Source organism: Siphateles boraxobius, unplaced genomic scaffold (genome assembly GCF_051911475.1).
Source record: "Siphateles boraxobius isolate OS27281-9 unplaced genomic scaffold, OSU_SipBor_1 6, whole genome shotgun sequence".
Classification (NCBI taxonomy): Eukaryota; Metazoa; Chordata; class Actinopteri; order Cypriniformes; family Leuciscidae; genus Siphateles; species Siphateles boraxobius.
In genome coordinates, this window is record NW_027509186.1 from 945,738 (window position 1) to 966,726 (window position 20,989).

The 20,989-nt window shown below is 43.3% G+C and overlaps 8 non-coding genes across 8 annotated transcripts; 4 read left to right on the forward strand and 4 right to left on the reverse strand.

The window, feature by feature from the left end:
- The first annotated feature begins 6,271 nt into the window (after window positions 1-6,271).
- Window positions 6,272-6,345, forward strand: trnam-cau (transfer RNA methionine (anticodon CAU)). The gene has a single exon. It is a non-coding gene; the product is annotated as a tRNA-Met (tRNA).
- A 953-nt stretch (window positions 6,346-7,298) lies between these two features.
- Window positions 7,299-7,372, forward strand: trnam-cau (transfer RNA methionine (anticodon CAU)). The gene has a single exon. It is a non-coding gene; the product is annotated as a tRNA-Met (tRNA).
- Window positions 7,373-8,038: 666 nt separating this feature from the next.
- On the reverse strand, window positions 8,039-8,121 carry trnal-cag (transfer RNA leucine (anticodon CAG)). Its single transcript has one exon. It is a non-coding gene; the product is annotated as a tRNA-Leu (tRNA).
- A 95-nt stretch (window positions 8,122-8,216) lies between these two features.
- trnam-cau (transfer RNA methionine (anticodon CAU)) lies at window positions 8,217-8,290 on the forward strand. The gene has a single exon. It is a non-coding gene; the product is annotated as a tRNA-Met (tRNA).
- A 666-nt stretch (window positions 8,291-8,956) lies between these two features.
- Window positions 8,957-9,039, reverse strand: trnal-cag (transfer RNA leucine (anticodon CAG)). Its single transcript has one exon. It is a non-coding gene; the product is annotated as a tRNA-Leu (tRNA).
- A 944-nt stretch (window positions 9,040-9,983) lies between these two features.
- Window positions 9,984-10,066, reverse strand: trnal-cag (transfer RNA leucine (anticodon CAG)). Its single transcript has one exon. It is a non-coding gene; the product is annotated as a tRNA-Leu (tRNA).
- Window positions 10,067-10,901: 835 nt separating this feature from the next.
- On the reverse strand, window positions 10,902-10,984 carry trnal-cag (transfer RNA leucine (anticodon CAG)). The gene has a single exon. It is a non-coding gene; the product is annotated as a tRNA-Leu (tRNA).
- A 94-nt stretch (window positions 10,985-11,078) lies between these two features.
- trnam-cau (transfer RNA methionine (anticodon CAU)) lies at window positions 11,079-11,152 on the forward strand. Its single transcript has one exon. It is a non-coding gene; the product is annotated as a tRNA-Met (tRNA).
- The last annotated feature ends 9,837 nt before the right edge of the window (window positions 11,153-20,989 follow it).

Sequence of the window (20,989 nt, forward strand, 5' to 3'; positions counted from 1 at the left end):
TTTTGTCTTTTTCCTTCACAGACTACTCCTTCGGGGGCATTACTGCAAGATGCATCTGCAGTTCGACTGCATCGTTTGTGGTCGGACACTTTGCCACCAGAGGATCACAGGTGGATTGCCAGCAGGCTTTTTAAAATGGGGCCCAAGGGAAAACCAGAGCTTCGAGACAACCTACAGCTCTGGTATTACCCACCACAGCCAGCACTTATTTACAACCAGGCTCCAGCTCCAGACAGATTTTTTTGTCATGCTCTGTTGCTGTGGATGCCGTACAAGCTGTGGAAGATCAAGGCTCTCTGTCCCAATTCTGCCTGCGGGCAGCATCAGCTGACTGGAGGCGGTCTGCACAAAAGGGCACGGCAGGTTCTGGACATCGATAGGATGTACAACATGGTCACAGAAACCCTCATCTGTACCAAGTGTAAAGCCTCGCATGTGTCCTGGAGTCAGACTGTCCTGCAACAGCTGGATCTGGGCCATCGCTCTGAATTTCGGGTCATCCTCACGCGGAAGTAAGTACACTTTAATTCCACATCCAGTTGATAGCCCATCATCACATATGTTTGCAAATACTTTACAAATCAATTACGTAAAATATATGAATGTGTGGATTTTGCTTTTCCTAAGGTATGCCTGTGATATGAGAGTCATTCGGCTCCTGCGTGAGCATGGCCTAGGCAACAGTCCCACGCGGGTCATCAAACAGCTGCGTGAGAACCACAGTGTGGAGTGGCTCCAGCGTATGGCCCGGTACACCACCCAATGTGTGGACTTCCTCAAACGACCCGGGGTGTTGCAAATACAATTCCAGGAACCCCCAGAGCCTACAGTGGTCCCAAGCTGCAAGTGGCTGCTCACCGTGTACAGCCAAGACATCCTGACAAGGCTGGATGAAATCCATGCAAGGATAACATCTACGTATGGTTCAGTCTTGAAGATGGATTCTACTAAAAAGGTTAGCAGGGGATTTTTGTTAATTTATGGTGTTTACTGTTATATCATTATCAGAGCATGAGTATCATATTCTAGATGGTGTGATGTTTCATTGCATTGCATGCTTCCTGTCATCTACTGCAGATCACTAAGAAGCTGGCTGGGACGGCAAGGGGAACGGGACTCTGGCTTACCTCTGTTGGCAATGAGTTTGGTCAGGTGCTCATGAGTGTGCTGACAGCACAGGAAGGAGCAGGACTGGACATGATGGTCGATGGTCTGGTGAAAAGGTACCAGCAGGCTAGTGTGGATCCACCTGCTGTTTTGTACGTGGACTGTGGCTGCTGCACTGATGTTGGTGAGACCAAGCTGAAAACCAGATTCAGAGGGTGGCCTGATCTCATGATTCGGTTGGACATCTGGCATTTTATGCGCAGGATTGCCATGGGGTGTACAACTGATGCCCATCAGCTGTATCCCATCTTCATGTCACGGCTGTCAGCGTGCATTTTTGAGTGGGATGCGGCTGATGTTTCTATGCTTCGCAAAGCAAAGAGAGAGCTGTTGATATCCCAGGGTTGGCCTGCGCTGACAGATGAAGATGTCAACAAGCATCTTACCAGGAATGAGCTGGCACTCCATTGCCGGAGGAGGACCTGTGGAGAGGAGACTACCATCCTTCTCCTTGAGCGGCTGCTTACAGAGCTCCTGAGCAGCAAGGGCAAAGACTCCCTGGGTGTTCCTCTCCTGGACCGAGAAAGGATGGAGCACATCTGGAATGTCCAGAAGAAGCATGTGAAATGCATTCAAGACCCCCCTGGTGTTGTGCTCTATACAGAGACAGGGAGCCTAAACAAGGGAGGCGTGCTTCTGAAGACCTACAGATGTGCCAGAGGCTCCACTTCTCTCGAGTCCTTTCATTTACACCAGAACCGTTTCATCCCAGGTATTGTCTTTGTCACACACACTGTGCATGTGTAAAGAAAGAGCATTAAGTGTTTTTGTGTGTTCCTTTAACACCTCCTAAACACTGTTGTGTCTATTTACAGGGACCAGTGCAAACAGTCTGAACTTTCAGATTTATCTGCTGGAGGGTCTACACCGGTGGAACCAGGACCGGGAGGCTGCTTCCCTGTCATCGGAGCCATCAGCTTTGCGCAGCTACACAGGAGAACTTGTTCACTGTGTAAACGGCAATTATGAAAAGCTGTTTGGCAGGAAAGTGGTCCCCACGTTTTGTCCCCCTGCATGTTACACCGGTGAGAATTATTTTATATATTTTTTATTTTATCAACTTGCAATTTCTGTGTAACCTCCGTCTATATGTCAGATTTAACCCTATAGAGTCGATTGTATCATAATTGATATGCAAGTTTCTAAAGGACTCTAAATGATCAATATGATCAAAAATTTTTAGGAAACCTGGCCTCTGTCGTCTGATTGATTATAGTCTTTTAGTATAATTGTAAAAGTGTCCACCTTCAGCTCGTGCTTCACGTTTCTTTTCATTGTGAAACCTTTACTGATTTTATAAAGTAATTGTAAGAATAACTTGTATATTGTTACTAATATTTAATGACTAGTTACTAGACTGAAGCAGCTTGGGTTCACTTGATTAGAAAATCATGTTTCATGTAAATATCAAAATGATCATCAGACTTTTCTCTCAATCATCATTGTATTGCATTTCATTTCATGTTTTGCCCACATAATTAAACGTGTTGGGCCTCTAAATAAAACTGTTTTGTTTTTTTTCTCCTTGACGATGAGCTCTATATTCTCACACTATATGAGCTACTACAAAAGCCTAATGTATCAAATATGATACACAACATTCTATTTAATTTCCGTTTGTTTATTGTTTTTATTTCAGGTGAGCTCATTGGAGTGCAGTATCTGTTCCAGCAGACTGGTCAGGCACTGCAGGACATGAATCCTGACTCTGAGCAGACAGCAGAGCTCATTGAGGACCTCAGTGTGGAGGAGCGAGATGAAGATGAGGGCTTCTGTGACATCAGCGAGGATCACACAATAGCAGATCCGGAGGCTGTTCTGTCACCACCCTCTTCCACACTGACACTGGGTTCTTCCACCCTGGTCACCAGCAGTGCCACACCTGTACTGGGCTCCACATCCCCTTCACTGATCCCTGACCCCAGACTTGTCCTCACACAGTCTCCTTCATCACCTGGACCCTCAGGGACTGCTGTCACACCTGTTCCCTCTGAAACATCTGTTTCAACTCTCCCCTCAGAGCCAGAGGATGCTGGTCAGGATGTTGATGAAGAAGAGACGGTAAATAATACTCTTTTGTATGTCTTTCAAATTAACTAGAATAATTATGATGAATTAACATCCAGTGCTTTAAATCCAGACTTTCCACATATTTTACATTTAAAAGTACAGCCTAAATTCATTTGTAAGCTGCAAATACACATCAAGTCAAGTCATCTTTATTTATTTGGTGCTTTGTAAAATGTCAAGAATGGCGCTCTCTGCTTTGTACTATATGGAATTATGCATTAGACAGATGTGATGTAATAATTGTATTGCATGTTTGTGTTTTTTAATAGGCTGTTGACTACCAAAATATCCCGGGTTATCAACATGTGGACCAGCTGGCAGAATATCTGGTGGATCTCCGGGACCACACAGCCCTCAGCCTGACCAACCAGGAAGCCAACACCATAATTGCTCTTTGGCAGAACCTGGATGACCGGGACAAGGAACGGGTGGTGTATGACAGTCGATGCCGAAAGAGACTGCTGAGTGGACGCTTCAAGGTCCCGAAGAAGCCCACTCACCCTGGTGTAGAGAGCACCACCAGATGTGTGCTGGGTGCAAGCAGCGCACCTGCTCAGTGGCCTGACTGTTGCCGTCTGGTGGAGACCATCTTCATCAGACTTTGCACTGTCCACCCAAGCCCCAAAAGAAAAGGCAAGGGAGCCCTGTCAAGATGGTCTCTGATCCTGCAAGACTATGGCAGGATAAGGCAGCTTGTACTGGGCAACAGCTTGGTGATGGGAGGAACATCCATGCAGCTGGTGGAGGTTAACCAGAACACCCTGATTCAGTGGTATAACAAAAGACAGCAAAAGCAGGAGCTGTCTGTGCTGCTTCAGGGCATTCAGTTGCCTCAGCCCCTCCCTGAAGCTCATGAGCCTCTCCAGGTAGCCAAACGTCTACGGACTGAGCCAGAACAACCAGGGGAGCAGCACCAGTACAAGCTACCAGAGAGTACAGCTGGTCAGGCAAAGCAGAGGCAGACTTCTGTTGGGCGACCCCCTCTCAGACCCAAGGCACCAGCGCAGAGTCAGACGTTGCTGACACCATCTGCATCTGGAGCATCACTGCAGATGGTACCAAATATACTTATACCATCAGCACCAGGTTTCCAGGGTGTGCCCATGTTCCAGGTTGTGCCAATGTTCCAGGGTGTGCCAATGTTCCAGGGAGTGCAAATGATCCAGGGCATCCCAATGGCCCAGGGGATGCAAATGGTACAGCCACTGTTACAGCCAACAGCTGTACAGGGCACCCGCTTACCCGCTTCACCAGCTGCCAATCCAGACGCCATGCCCAAGAGACCCTACAGGAGAACCGTAGAGGCCAACACTTGCAAAAAATGTGGGCAATTTAAAACAAGTGCTACAGGACATAGCCAGTACAGGGGCAGGGTGTACTGCCCACAGACTGAGACTGTTTCAAAAGAGGTGTGGTTGGAGGAAATGCGGAGAACCATTTCCAAATAATGTATATATTTTCATGTATATAGCATCATGTATATAGTGTAAACAGTTGTTTAAATAGTTAATACATGTTGAATATTATTTAATTGTTTTTTTTTAACGTTATTTAACATTTTAACTTTTTATTTCTTGTTTTTGAAAACCTATTTAACTCTTCATTTTATTTATTTATTTTTAAAACATGTTACCAGTATTTAACATTTTAATATTCATTACTGTTCTGTTGGCATGATTGGAAAATAAAAACAAATTGGCAAGTGATTTCTTTTTGACTTTGACTTTCATATAACACTAGTTCATCAGAACACTGCAACAATATAACATTTGTATATAAAAAATATAATTTATACATTTTGTTATTCTTGTGATTGACATTTTCAGCATATTAGTTACTATTTAATGGGTTGCATCTTTGTTCATTACAAATAACAGATTTGCAAGTGTCTTGTTTGAATGTAACCTAAAAAAATACTTAATCAGATCAATAATAATACAACAACTACTAAATAATAACACTGTTCCATTGGCAATTATATATTTTTATGAAAGAATATCAAAGAAACACAACAAACAAATTACATATGTATATTTTATTAACACTGGAACAGTATGCATTCAAAAAGAATTTGCTTATTTACTTTTACTTTCATATAACACAATATTTCATCAGTACACTGCACCAATATAACATTTGTATTTAAAAAGATAATTTGTCCATTTTGTTATTCTTGTGACAGACATTCTTCATATTAGTTACTATTTAATGGGTTGCATCTTTGTTCGTTGCATAATAATGCAAATAACATTTTTTTTTTAATGAAAGAATATCAAAAAACAACAAACAAATTACATATGTATATTTTATAAACACTGGAACAGTATGCATTAAAAAATTTAGCTTATTTACTTTTACTTTATTATAACAATATTTTATCAGTACACTGCAACAATATAACATTTGTATATAAAAAATATAATTTGTACATTTTGTTATTCTTGTGAAACATTTTACAGCATATAAGTTACTAATTAATGATTTGCATCTTTGTTCATTGCATAATAATGCAAATAACATTATTTTTCATGATAGAATATCAAAAAACACAACAAACAAATTAAATATGTATATTTTATTAAAACGGGAACAGTATGCAATCAAAAATAATGATTATTTATTCAAATAATAAATATTACAAAAAGTTGTCTTTAGCTGGATTCGAACCCCGGTCTTGGTGCACACCTGCAATAGAAAACAGTGTGATATAAATGCGTGATTTTCACACACGAAGAAACCGGAAAATGTATCATAAGATCTATGCTAATGAAGGCATATCTTTGAACATCAAATTTCAGCCTTTCTTTTCTTCGTTTTTTCTTTCTCTTCTTCCCCCTCTCTTTTTCTTCCTTCCCCTTTTCTTCCCTTCTTCCCCACCTTTGTTGGACTATTGTTCCCCAGCTTGAACGCAGCGCCTTAGACCGCTCGGCCATCCTGACATGACGGCCAGTGGTCAGCTGGCCACTTCCACCTACACGGAATGGCAGATGATCTAGAATCTAGGGCTTCACCGCTCACCCGAGTCGGAGCACATGCCTCGTTGGCACAGTTAGGCAGCGCGTCAGTCTCATAATCTGAAGGTCGTGAGTTCGAGCCTCACACGGGGCAGAATGGTGCTTTTTGATACACGGAACCGTGTAAATAAAGGAGCTGCTTTCTGTATTCCCTTTTATGCCTTTGTCCATTTCTTCATATGCACTGTAATTGAAATCCAGTGTTTTTTTAAGACTAATGTTGAACAAATGCAGTAATAGTATTACTCTCATATTCATGTCATATGTGTCAGTGTTGTTACAATGTTTTGTTAAGGCTTATATCATTCTTTCATTCTAATGGCATGTCTTGTTAATGCTAATGTAATGTTTTACATGACATTCCTTGAATCTTGTGTCATGACACTCCACCCCATGCCCCCAAACCCATGACATTTCATTCCAAGAAATTTCCAAGAATCCTTGCCATGACATTCTACTGCATCTACTGCATTCCTTGAATCTTGTGTCATGACACTCCACCCCATGCCCCCAAACCCATGACATTTCATTCCAAGAAATTTCCAAGAATCCTTGCCATGAAATTCTACTGCATCTTCTTCTGGTAAACAAACACATGTCATTTCGTGAAATTCAGTTGAATCCGATTCAATCAACATGTCCATTTTTTCTGAAATGTCATGACTTGAAATTCCAAGTGCCATAGAATCCCATACATTGCACTAAAGTGTTACTATAAAGGTCATGTACTGCAGGTCAGTGTTACTTTAATGTTTGGTTAATTATAGCATGAACTGAATTGCAGTGCTTTGTCAACATTACTGCATTTCTGGATAAACTGGCCAGAGGGTTAAAGACTCTAGCTTGAGCCCGCAGCCAAAGGTTAGGTTTTTCAGAAGTGGATTTCGAACCCACGCCTCCAGGGGAGACTGCGACCTGAACGCAGCGCCTTAGACCGCTCGGCCATCCTGACATGACGGCCAGTGGTGAGCAGCATTTTTGCACCTACACGGAATGGCAGATGAAATAGAATCTAGGGCTTCACCGCTCACCAGAGTCAGAGCACATGCCTCGTTGGCGCAGTTAGGCAGCGCGTCAGTCTCATAATCTGAAGGTCGTGAGTTCGAGCCTCACAAGGGGCAGAATGGTTCTTTTTGATACACGGAACCGTGTAAATAAAGGAGCTGCTTTCTGTATTCCCTTTTATGTCTTTGTCCATTTCTTCATATGCACTGTAATTGAAATCCAGTGTTTTTTTAAGACTAATGTTGAACAAATGCAGTAATAGTATTACTCTCATATTCATGTCATATGTGTCAATGTTGTTACAATGTTTTGTTAAGGCTTATATCATTCTTTCATTCTGATGGCATGTCTTGTTAATGCTAATGTAATGTTTTACATGACATTCCTTGAATCTTGTGTCATGACACTCCACCCCATGCCCCCAAACCCATGACATTTCATTCCAAGAAATTTCCAAGAATCCTTGCCATGAAATTCTACTGCATCTTCTTCCGGTAAACATCACAACATGTCATTTCGTGAAATTCAGTTGAATCCGATTCAATCAACATGTCAATTTTTTCTGAAATGTCATGACTTGAAATTCCAAGTGCCATAGAATCCCATACATTGCACTAAAGTGTTACTATAAAGGTCATGTACTGCAGGTCAGTGTTACTTTAATTTTTGGTTAATTTTAGCATGAACTGAATTGCAGTGCTTTGTCAACATTACTGCATTTCTGGATAAACTTGCCAGAGGGTTAAAGAACCTAGCTTGAGCCCGCAGCCAAAGGTTAGGTTTGTCAGAAGTGGGATTCGAACCCACGCCTCCAGGGGAGACTGCGACCTGAACGCAGCGCCTTAGACCGCTCGGCCATCCTGACATGACAGCCAGTGGACAGCAGCATTTTTGGAGCTACACGGAATGGCAGATGATCTAGAATCTAGGGCTTCACCGCTCACCCGAGTCAGAGCACATGCCTCGTTGGCGCAGTTAGGCAGCGCGTCAGTCTCATAATCTGAAGGTCGTGAGTTCGAGCCTCACAAGGGGCAGAATAGTTCTTTTTGATACACGGGACCGTGTAAATAAAGGAGCTGCTTTCTGTATTCCCTTTTATGTCTTTGTCCATTTCTTCATATGCACTGTAATTGAAATCCAGTGTTTTTTTAAGACTAATGTTGAACAAATGCAGTAATAGTATTACTCTCATATTCATGTCACATGTGTCAATGTTGTTACAATGTTTTGTTAAGGCTTATATCATTCTTTCATTCTAATGGCATGTCTTGTTAATGCTAATGTAATGTTTTACATGACATTCCTTGAATCTTGTGTCATGACACTCCACCCCATGCCCCCAAACCCATGACATTTCATTCCAAGAAATTTCCAAGAATCCTTGCCATGAAATTCTACTGCATCTTCTTCCGGTAAACATCACAACATGTCATTTCGTGAAATTCAGTTGAATCCGATTCAATCAACATGTCAATTTTTTCTGAAATGTCATGACTTGAAATTCCAAGTGCCATAGAATCCCATACATTGCACTAAAGTGTTACTATAAAGGTCATGTACTGCAGGTCAGTGTTACTTTAATTTTTGGTTAATTTTAGCATGAACTGAATTGCAGTGCTTTGTCAACATTACTGCATTTCTGGATAAACTTGCCAGAGGGTTAAAGAACCTAGCTTGAGCCCGCAGCCAAAGGTTAGGTTTGTCAGAAGTGGGATTCGAACCCACGCCTCCAGGGGAGACTGCGACCTGAACGCAGCGCCTTAGACCGCTCGGCCATCCTGACATGACAGCCAGTGGACAGCAGCATTTTTGCACCTACACGGAATGGCAGATGATCTAGAATCTAGGGCTTCACCGCTCACCCGAGTCAGAGCACATGCCTCGTTGGCGCAGTTAGGCAGCGCGTCAGTCTCATAATCTGAAGGTCGTGAGTTGGAGCCTCACAAGGGGCAGAATAGTTCTTTTTGATACACGGGACCGTGTAAATAAAGGAGCTGCTTTCTGTATTCCCTTTTATGTCTTTGTCCATTTCTTCATATGCACTGTAATTGAAATCCAGTGTTTTTTTAAGACTAATGTTGAACAAATGCAGTAATAGTATTACTCTCATATTCATGTCATATGTGTCAGTGTTGTTACAATGTTTTGTTAAGGCTTATATCATTATTTCATTCTAATGGCATGTCTTGTTAATGCTAATGTAATGTTTTACATGACATTCCTTGAATCTTGTGTCATGACACTCCACCCCATGCCCCCAAACCCATGACATTTCATTCCAAGAAATTTCCAAGAATCCTTGCCATGAAATTCTACTGCATCTACTGCATTCCTTGAATCTTGTGTCATGACACTCCACCCCATGCCCCCAAACCCATGACATTTCATTCCAAGAAATTTCCAAGAATCCTTGCCATGAAATTCTACTGCATCTTCTTCTGGTAAACAAACACATGTCATTTCTTGAAATTCAGTTGAATCCGATTCAATCAACATGTCCATTTTTTCTGAAATGTCATGACTTGAAATTCCAAGTGCCATAGAATCCCATACATTGCACTAAAGTGTTACTATAAAGGTCATGTACTGCAGGTCAGTGTTACTTTAATGTTTGGTTAATTATAGCATGAACTGAATTGCAGTGCTTTGTCAACATTACTGCATTTCTGGATAAACTTGCCAGAGGGTTAAAGACTCTAGCTTGAGCCCGCAGCCAAAGGTTAGGTTTTTCAGAAGTGGGATTCGAACCCACGCCTCCAGGGGAGACTGCGACCTGAACGCAGCGCCTTAGACCGCTCGGCCATCCTGACATGACGGCCAGTGGACAGCAGCATTTTTGCACCTACACGGAATGGCAGATGATCTAGAATCTAGGGCTTCACCGCTCACCCGAGTCAGAGCACATGCCTCGTTGGCGCAGTTAGGCAGCGCGTCAGTCTCATAATCTGTAGGTCGTGAGTTCGAGCCTCACAAGGGGCAGAATGGTTCTTTTTGATACACGGGACCGTGTAAATAAAGGAGCTGCTTTCTGTATTCCCTTTTATGTCTTTGTCCATTTCTTCATATGCACTGTAATTGAAATCCAGTGTTTTTTTAAGACTAATGTTGAACAAATGCAGTAATAGTATTACTCTCATATTCATGTCATATGTGTCAATGTTGTTACAATGTTTTGTTAAGGCTTATATCATTCTTTCATTCTGATGGCATGTCTTGTTAATGCTAATGTAATGTTTTACATGACATTCCTTGAATCTTGTGTCATGACACTCCACCCCATGCCCCCAAACCCATGACATTTCATTCCAAGAAATTTCCAAGAATCCTTGCCATGAAATTCTACTGCATCTTCTTCCGGTAAACATCACAACATGTCATTTCGTGAAATTCAGTTGAATCCGATTCAATCAACATGTCCATTTTTTCTGAAATGTCATGACTTGAAATTCCAAGTGCCATAGAATCCCATACATTGTACTAAAGTGTTACCATAAAGGTCATGTACTGCAGGTCAGTGTTACTTTAATGTTTGGTTAATTCTAGCATGAACTGAATTGCAGTGCTTTGTCAACATTATTGCATTTCTGGAAAAACTTGCCAGAGGGTTAAAGACTCTAGCTTGAGCCCGCAGCCAAAGGTTAGGTTTGTCAGAAGTGGGATTCGAACCCACGCCTCCAGGGGAGACTGCGACCTGAACGCAGCGCCTTAGACCGCTCGGCAATCCTGACATGATGGCTAGTGGTGAGCAGCATTTTTCCACCTACACGGAATGGCAGGTGATTTAGAATCTAGGGGTCAACGCTCACCTGAGTCACAGCACATGCCACGTTGGCGCAGTTAGGCAGCGCGTCAGTCTCATAATCTGAAGGTCGTGAGTTCGAGCCTCACACGGGGCAGAATGGTGCTTTTTGATACACGGGACCGTGTAAATAAAGGAGCTGCTTTCTGTATTCCCTTTTATGCCTTTGTCCATTTCTTGATATGCACTGTAATTGAAATCCAGTGTTTTTTTAAGACTAATGTTGAACAAATGCAGTAATAGTATTACTCTCATATTCATGTCATATGTGTCAGTGTTGTTACAATGTTTTGTTAAGGCTTATATCATTCTTTCATTCTAATGGCATGTCTTGTTAATGCTAATGTAATGTTTTACATGACATTCCTTGAATCTTGTGTCATGACACTCCACCCCATGCCCCCAAACCCATGACATTTCATTCCAAGAAATTTCCAAGAATCCTTGCCATGAAATTCTACTGCATCTTCTTCCGGTAAACATCACAACATGTCATTTCGTGAAATTCAGTTGAATCCGATTCAATCAACATGTCAATTTTTTCTGAAATGTCATGACTTGAAATTCCAAGTGCCATAGAATCCCATACATTGCACTAAAGTGTTACTATAAAGGTCATGTACTGCAGGTCAGTGTTACTTTAATGTTTGGTTAATTCTAGCATGAACTGAATTGCAGTGCTTTGTCAACATTACTGCATTTCTGGATAAACTTGCCAGAGGGTTAAAGAACCTAGCTTGAGCCCGCAGCCAAAGGTTAGGTTTGTAAGAAGTGGGATTCGAACCCACGCCTCCAGGGGAGACTGCGACCTGAACGCCAGCTGCCGAAGGATAGTCTGTCAAAATGGGGATAATGTTGAACAATGTTGAACGCCACAGCCAATCACGTCGACGCGCTATAACATTTGCAGCCAATCAGAGAGCGCCATTCTTGACTTTTTCCTTATCATTTTCGACATTTGACCAATCAGAGTACAAGGAAATGTCGATGGCACGTTTACGCTTAGCACCGCTAGGAGGAGGAGTCAGGAAGCTAGCCTAGTGTCAATCAAGTTGCCGAACTGAGCCGAAGGTGTACGAAGTAATGACATATCCTGAGGGGCGTGTCAGAGGTCAAAAAGTTCAGACGTCGAGCATCACTGTCACGGAGGTCAGGCATCATCATTTTAACGGAGGACTGCGAAACTTATTTTTCGGTAACTTTAACTGTATTTTCGGACAATGTAATTTTATATTTGTATATAATTGTATATATTATAATTGTAAATATCGTGTGTGCTTTTTTTAAAGAAATAATTTGTATTATAGTAGTTTTGTTCAAAACGATATAACCTAACCGTTAGCCCCCCAACAAAAAAATGTCTGGCAAAAAATCCCATAAAGCCATGTCAGATACTGACTGGATTGCAAGGCTAAAAAAGTTTGCCAGCACAGGAGTTTGGCCATCAAATGAGGGTAACAGGCCAGCTCCTCGACAGAAAAAGTGGCATGACGTGTACCAAAGGGTGAGTGTGCTTTTGTCACCTTTGCATGATGTAATAATTGTAATCCTAATCATTTAATTCAATGTCATCATTATTTATAGATATGTATGTAGATAATGTTGCAGGTATTTGAGATTTATGTTTATTTATGTAAAAAAAAAACCTTTTTTTGCACTGGGAGATTCAGAGATTTGAGGCAGTGGGGGTGGGGATGTTGAGTGAATGGATGTTTTTTTGAAGGTGTGAAATGTTCCTCTCTTGTTCTTTTAAAGGAGGATACAAACTTTACTCACTCTTTATCTCTAATTTTACAGTTTGTATCTCCCCTTCAAAGAACATGAATAAAAATAAATGACAGACTACAATAAATTAATGTGGCATTCATACTGATAAGTTCGAAATGCATGTATTCTATGTTATATGTGTGATAATGTTTACAGATTGAAAGATGTCCGATGCAGTCTCGCGGCCAGACAACCTTGCTCGGAGCGGTCCCAAAGTGCATATGTGGTTTTCACACTCAAAAGGTAACAATGTAAAGATGTAACTTGTATTTTTTTTATATATGTATAATTTACTGAACAAATTCTTCTCGTTCAACAATTATTGTAGCCTATGTATTTTTGTGGTTGTCTTAAGCAGGCCACAGCCTCTATTGGACAAGCACCAAGGGTTGTTGAACAACAGTCTGCCGCTACTGGACCAGCACAGGAGGTCATGGCGCAGAGTCAGCGTCAGCTCCCACCCCAGCCTACTTCTAAAATTATACCAAGTTTGTCAAAGGTAATAACATTTTTTTTATATATATATAATTGCAGTTTTAATATACGTTTAGTATAAAGGTTTAAGTTCAGTGGAAATGGCTGGTATGTTTTTACACCTACCTGCCAGCTGTGACACCTTGTACAGGGGCGGCTGTAGTCTGCTTATTGGTCAGTTTCACTGTCTCAGGTTGGTTTAGATCAAGTAAAATGGTGAAAGAACAATGTAACCTATGTGATCTCTCTTTCTTCTCTGGGCTCTGCTCTTGCATTCTCCTCTTCCTCTCTAATTGGGCTTTGCCATTATGGGTTAAAGGACACTCGCGTCCTTCATGGCATCTCTCTTGATTTTTCCAACTGGCTACTGAAGCTACGTCTTTCATTCTGTATTTCTCAGGTAACATTCCACTTATGCACAATTAATTATACACGTATTATTAATTAAGTCATCATGAATCTGCTTTGTTGCCATTTCAAGGGTAACCTTCATTACTGTTAATAAACGCTTTCTCTTACAAACTATGTGCAAACTATTTTTGATTTTAAGTCATTTTTAAAAGGTACTTGTTAAATTACTATATACTCACATTCTAGCAATACCTTCCCACACATTTTTCTATTCTAACTGTGCTTATTTCAATCTGTATAAGTAGTAGAGTGTGGTAATACACAGACAAAAAAATAAGTTATAGAAAGAAAGCAGGTCCTTTAGTTATATAATGAATGATAGGATCAATAGATATTTTCTCATTTTACATTTTATTATATTTTTGGCCAATGTGCTGTTACAATTCAATTTGTCTTTTCATTGAAATTGTTTTGCCCTTTTTTAGTTTACCAAACCAAGATTTGGTGGGTCCCACATTGCTGCTGCAAAGCCAAATCTGAGTGTGGCTAGGAGACCATCTCAGGCTGTTGACCAACCCAGCGCAGCAGTGTCCAGTGCCCCTACACCAAGCACCACTGTCTCTGTAAGTACTGGCATAATCCACATTGCATTCTAAGACAAATTCCACATCTGTGCACTTTTTAGAAACATATTTTGTATTCCAGGAAACATCTCAGGCTGTTGACCAACCCAGCGCAGCAGTGTCCAGTGCCCCTACACCAAGCACCACTGTCTCTGTAAGTACTGGCATAATCCACATTGCATTTTAAGACACATTCCACATCTGTGCACTTTTTAGAAATATATTTTGTATGCAGGAAATCTTATCATAATGAATTAAGAGCATTAATATACAGTTTTCACACAATATGCAGTCAGTGAACACATTTCCACAATGCTTACATTTTCTTAACAGACAAGCTATACCTCCCAACAAAATTATGGATTGTTTTTGTAGTATTTACAAATGTTAACACACACCACCCCACAATAGCAAAAACAATATTCCAAACCTTAGATACACTATAAAAACCTCGGCTTCTTCAATGATATCAGTTCAAAAACAATATATCTCAGCTGATAATAAACAAACAATTGAATAATTGACACACACCTGATTTATGTTGGGTAAATTGGGCCAAACATAGCTGATTCCAGTCTGGCTTAGACTCAGTGGCAGGGGTTATTTTTTTCTGTTACATTGACACTTTTACATTAAAAGGAGGACTTTGAGGAGTGATGTTTTTGGAAACAGAAAAAGACAAACACTGTAATGTCTGGACGAGGAAGAGTAAGAGCAAGGGGCCCAGGGAGAAGAGCAGGCCCAGTGAGAGGTGCAGTGAGAGATGCAGTGAGATGTGCAGTGACAGATGCAGTGAGAGATGCAGTGAGATGTGCAGTGACAGATGCAGTGACAGATGCAGTGAGAGATGCAGTGAGATGTGCAGTGAGAGATGCAGTGAGATGTGCAGTGAGAGGTGCAGTGAGAGGTGCAGTGAGATGTGCAGTGAGAGGTGCAGTGAGAGGTGCAGTGAGATGTGCAGTGAGAGGTGCAGTGAGATGTGCAGTGAGATGTGCAGTGAGATGTGCAGTGAGAGGTGCAGTGAGAGGTGCAGTGAGAGGTGCAGTGAGATGTGCAGTGAGAGGTGCAGTGAGAGATGAGAGGTGCAGTGAGAGGAGCAGGGCCAGGGAGAAGAGCAGGCCTAAGGACTTCCAAAGGCTGCAAGAACAGTAGTCAGTGATGAAATTCGTGCCACTCTCATTGACCATGTAATCAACCACGGTCTTTCGCTAAGAGAGGCTGGTAAACAGTAAAGGGAAAAAAAACTGATTTGCTTTTTACTGGAATACTGTACATGTGGACATACAGTTCCCAACCAATACATTTAGTGTAAAAATGGTGGATTGCATGTTTTGTATGCAAATACCTGTAAAACTGAAACACAAAAGTCTATGAAGTTTTTGTAATACAATAGCCAGTATTTTGAAACCCTAGTACTTTGATTGACTGCATGTACCTTGTGAAGTGAAAACAAGTGTTATTCTTTGACAGAATAATTTCATTCTGAGTCAGATTTCCAGTGTTTTGGTAAAGTTAGTGTGTGCAGAGAAAGATGTGTTCTATTTTGAAATGAAGAGTTAGTATATATTTACAGTTTTTTTCAATTGTTTACACGCAATTTTGAAAACCTCTACCTCCTTCTCCTCTTCATCTACCTCCTTCACCTCTTCCTCTACCTTCTTCTCCTCTTCCTCTACCTCCTTCTCCTCTTCCTCTACCTCCTTCTCCTCTTCATCTACCCCTTCACCTCTTCCTCTACCTCCTTCTCCTCTTCCTCTACCTCCTTCTCCTCTTCCTCTACCTCCTTCTCCTCTTCATCTACCTCCTTCACCTCTTCCTCTACCTCCTTCTCCTCTTCCTCTACCTCCTTCTCCTCTTCCTCTACCTCCTTCTCCTCTTCATCTACCTCCTTCATCTCTTCCTCTACCTCCTTCTCCTCTTCCTCTACCTCCTTCTCCTCTTCCTCTACCTCCTTCTCCTCTTCCTCTACCTCCTTCTCCTCTTCCTCTACCTCCTTCTCCTCTTCATCTACCTCCTTCTCCTCTTCCTCTACCTCCTTCTCCTCTTCCTCTACCTCCTTCATCTCCTCTTTGAGCCCCCCCTCTTATTCTCACTCTTCTTCTTCTTCTTCTTCTAGCTCCTTCCATTTTTGTTGAAGACAGGTGAACTCACCTGCTGCCTTTTATAGCACTCCTGAGTGATGCGTTTTCAAATTAGCACATGTGTGCTTCCACGCCTGATGTATGTGCATATCCAATTCATTCATTAGTGTGGTCAATGGCAATCCGGGGCTTTGTAATGACAAGGAAGTAACCTCACAATCCTTATCTGTGTCTAAGGTGTGAAAATGTGTGTAGAGTTTTACAAATCACTGTGTGTAATGTTTTGCTAAAAGGGTAAAGCAGACATTGTGTGTAATGTTGTGCAAATCTGTGGAGGGGTTTTGCTCATTGGAGTAGAATTTTGCAAATTGCGTGGAAATTTTTATTTTAGTGTGTAAACAATCATAAAAATCTGTAACAAAATGTGTTCTTGAGAAGAAAATTATCCATGTGGCCAATTGTGTTTTGTTGGTGTGAGTCTGTGTTAAGAGTTTAGGAAAAAGTATCTGAAGTATGGGTAAGAGCTTTTTTTAGCGATTGAAAAAAACTGTAAATATGTCACGAAGACTGCTGCGTGAGGAAACTTCAGGAGACGAAAAGCAGGTTAACAGTCTTTAATGAAAAAACAAGGCAGAGCCGAAACGGCCGATCAACAGAAATGTCTCAAAATGTTCGTGAAGAAACAGAGAAGCGCTCGCAGCAGGTCTCGTGGACTGGAGAAGCGCAGATCCCTCACACCTCTTCTGGACTCAACACAGGTAACCGCTGATCTGGTAAAGTAGCAGGTGGATAACTGACAACTGGACTAGACAGGACATAACAAATAACAGGAGATCAATAGCGGTAACAAACGTGACGGTCAACAATAATCCGACAAACTAGAGTGGAACACAAGAGACTAGAAATAGAGAGAAGCTAATGAAATGATAGAGAACAGGTGCGATAATGAGAAGATGAGAAACAGCTGGGGAAGATAAGTGAATGAAGAGTGAGAGCGAACAAAAGGGAACAGATACAGAGAATGACCAGAAGAGGGAGACAGAGACCAATAAAACACGAGAAGGGAACCAGGATCATGACAGTTCCCCCTCCTCAAAGTGCGCCCCCTGGCGCACTCAAAGAGGAAGACTGACGAGAGCGAAAGAAATCGTCGATGAGCGAGCGGTCCAGGACATCCCGGGCGGGAATCCAGCTTCTCTCCTCAATACCATAACCCTCCCAGTCGACCAAAAACTGATGGCCACGACCACGAGGACTGACATCAAGGATCTTACGGACCCGGTAGACTGGGGAGCCCTCGACACGAACCGGAGGGTTAACAGGGCGGGGGGGTGGGCGAACAACGGGCTTGAGAGAAGAGACATGAAACACGGGGTGAACACGGCGGAGATTGGATGGCAATCTGAGCCTCACAGAGACAGGGCTAAGGACTGGAATTATGCGATAGGGCCCAATAAATTTGGGAGCCAGTTTACGAGACGGATACTGGAGAGGGAGATTGGCGGTGGAAAGCCACACTCTTTGACCAATGACATAACGGGGACTCTTGATACGACGTCTGTTAGCAGACCGACGGGTGATGGAGCGAGACCTTAAAAGAGCGGATCTCACCGTCCTCCAGGTTCGTTTGCAGCGTTGGATAAACGTATTTACAGATGGAACATTAGATTCCGGACTCGAGGAAGGAAAGAGAGAGGGTTGGTACCCTAAACAGCTCTGAAAAGGAGACAGGCCGGTGGCGGACGAGGGAGCGGAATTGAACGCGTACTCTGCCCATGGAAGTTGCTCAGACCAGGAGGCAGGGTTGCGGTACACGAGGCTACGCAGAATTCGGCCAATGGTCTGATTAGCGCGTTCAGCTTGTCCATTGGTCTGGGGGTGAAAACCCGAGGAAAGGCTGACCGTGGCTCCGATGAGGCGACAGAACTCTTTCCAAAACAGGGAAGCGAACTGTGGCCCTCTATCGGATACAATATTCTCAGGGAGACTGTGGATCTTAAAAATGTGATCGACAACAATTTGGGCGGTCTCCTTGGCGGAGGGAAGCTTTGGAAGAGGGACAAAGCGAGCCGCTTCCGAAAATCGATCGACGACAGTAAGAATTACAGTCTTTCCACCCGAAGGAGGAAGTCCTGTAATAAAATCAAGGCCAATCTGAGCCCACGGACGTGACGGAACAGGCAACGGTCTAAGGAGACCAGCGGGAGGTCTATTACTAACCTTAGTCTGAGCACAGACAGGACATGCCGCAATGAAACGACGGATATCACGTTCCCGAGTGGGCCACCAAAATTTCTGAGACACAGACGCAATAGTACCCCTAACCCCAGGATGGGCGAAAAGCTTGGAGGGGTGGCCCCACTGAAGAACGGCACGACGAGCGGAGGGGGGAACAAATAATGAACCCTTAGGGCAGCCACGTGGAGTTATTGCGTGAGAAAGCGCGCGCTTGACGGTTCGTTCTATTCCCCAAGTAACAGCCCCTACCACTCGTTCCTGAGGAAGGATAGACTCAATGGGTGACGACTCGGGGGAGGAGAATTGACGAGACAGCGCGTCAGGCTTTAAATTCTTAGAACCAGGGCGGTAGGAGAGGGAGAAATCGAAACGAGCAAAGAATAGAGACCAACGAGCCTGACGAGCGTTGAGTCTCTTAGCGGATCGGATGTACTCAAGATTTCGGTGGTCTGTCCAGACCACGAACGGAAAGGAAGACCCCTCTAGCCAGTGGCGCCATTCTCCCAGGGCTAAACGGACGGCGAGAAGTTCGCGATTACCCACGTCATAGTTTCGTTCAGACGGAGAGAGACGATGCGAAAAGAAAGCGCAAGGATGGATCCTCTCGTCAGCAGAAGACTGCTGCGAGAGGATGGCTCCTACTCCTACCTCTGAGGCATCAACCTCGACAATGAAAGGCTTAGAAGTGTCAGGGGTGACGAGAACCGGCGCGGTCGTAAACAATGTCTTAAGATGATCAAAGGCGGTCTGAGCCGCGTTACTCCAGACAAAACGAGACTTGACAGAAGTTAAAGTGGTTAGCGGAGCGGCCACCTGACTAAAGTTCTTTATAAACTTACGGTAAAAGTTAGCGAACCCTAAAAAACGTTGGAGCGCAATACGAGAGTCGGGTGTTGGCCAATCGGTGACCGCGCGAACTTTAGCTGGGTCCATACTGATGCTCTGTGCCGAGATGACGGAGCCGAGAAATGTAACAGACTGAGCATGAAACGTGCATTTCTCGGCTTTGACGAACAATTTGTTCTCTAAAAGTCGTTGGAGGACTCGACGTACATGCTGCACATGAACCTGTAAAGACGGAGAGAAAATCAAAATGTCATCAAGGTAGACGAAGACAAAAACGTTTAGCATGTCTCGCAGAACGTCATTGACCAAAGCTTGAAATACAGCAGGAGCGTTGACCAGGCCGAACGGTAAAACCCGGTACTCAAAGTGGCCCAGCGGGGTATTAAAAGCGGTCTTCCATTCATCACCCTCCTTGATGCGGACTAGGTGATACGCGTTGCGAAGATCCAGTTTTGTGAAGAAGTTAGCTCCCTGCAAGATTTCAAAGGCTGATGACATAAGTGGCAAGGGGTAGCGGTTCTTGACAGTTATGTCATTCAAACCTCTGTAATCGATGCAGGGACGTAACGAGCCGTCCTTCTTCTTCACAAAAAAGAACCCTGCACCAGCCGGAGAGGAAGAGGAAACTATGGTGCCAGCGTCTAAGGATTCAGAGAGATACTTCTCTAACGCCTGACGCTCCGGGACAGAGAGAGAATAAAGCCTTCCCCGAGGAGGAGTAGTTCCAGGAAGAAGCTCAATGCTGCAGTCATACGGGCGATGAGGTGGAAGGGATGCCGCCCGGGATCGACTGAAAACCGCTCGCAAATCGCGATACTCCTCGGGAACTCCTGACAAATCACCTGGCTCCTCCTGAAAAACAGAGACAGAAGACACAGGAAACACAGCAGACACCAAACACTTAGCATGACACGAGAGATTCCATGACAAGATTGTGTTCTTGGACCAGTTAATCTGGGGGTTATGTTCTACCAGCCACGGATGACCCAGCACCACAGGTATATTAGGGGAATGAAACACCAGAAAAGAAATGGTCTCGCGGTGGTTACCGGACACGGTGAGACTCAAGGGGGCAGTAGAATGGTGAACCCTGGCGAGAACCCGTCTATCCAAGGTGTAAATAGTGGTGGGCTCCTGAAGATCAATGAGGGGAACGCCATGCCTAAGAGCCCAGGCCTCGTCCACAAAATTGCCCTCGGAACCAGAGTCAATAAGAGCCTGACAATCTATAGAAGAGTCGGACCAGCGGAGATGAACAGAAAAAATAGTCCGAGAAGGCGGCGGAGGGCTTAGAGAAGATGCGCTCACCAGTAACCCTCGCTTTACTGGGGAGCTTTGTCTTTTAAAGGACAGGAGGTGACGAAATGGTTGTTAGCGGCGCAATAAAGACACAGACGGTTCATAATTCGACGCTAGCGTTCTGAAGCAGAGATCCGGATTCCACCCAGCTGCATGGGTTCCTGGTCCGCCGCAGGTGCAGTAGCAGGGAAGCCGATAGACGATGAGAGAGAAGGCGGGGCCGCTGGACGTGCTCGTCGACGCAACTCAAAACGT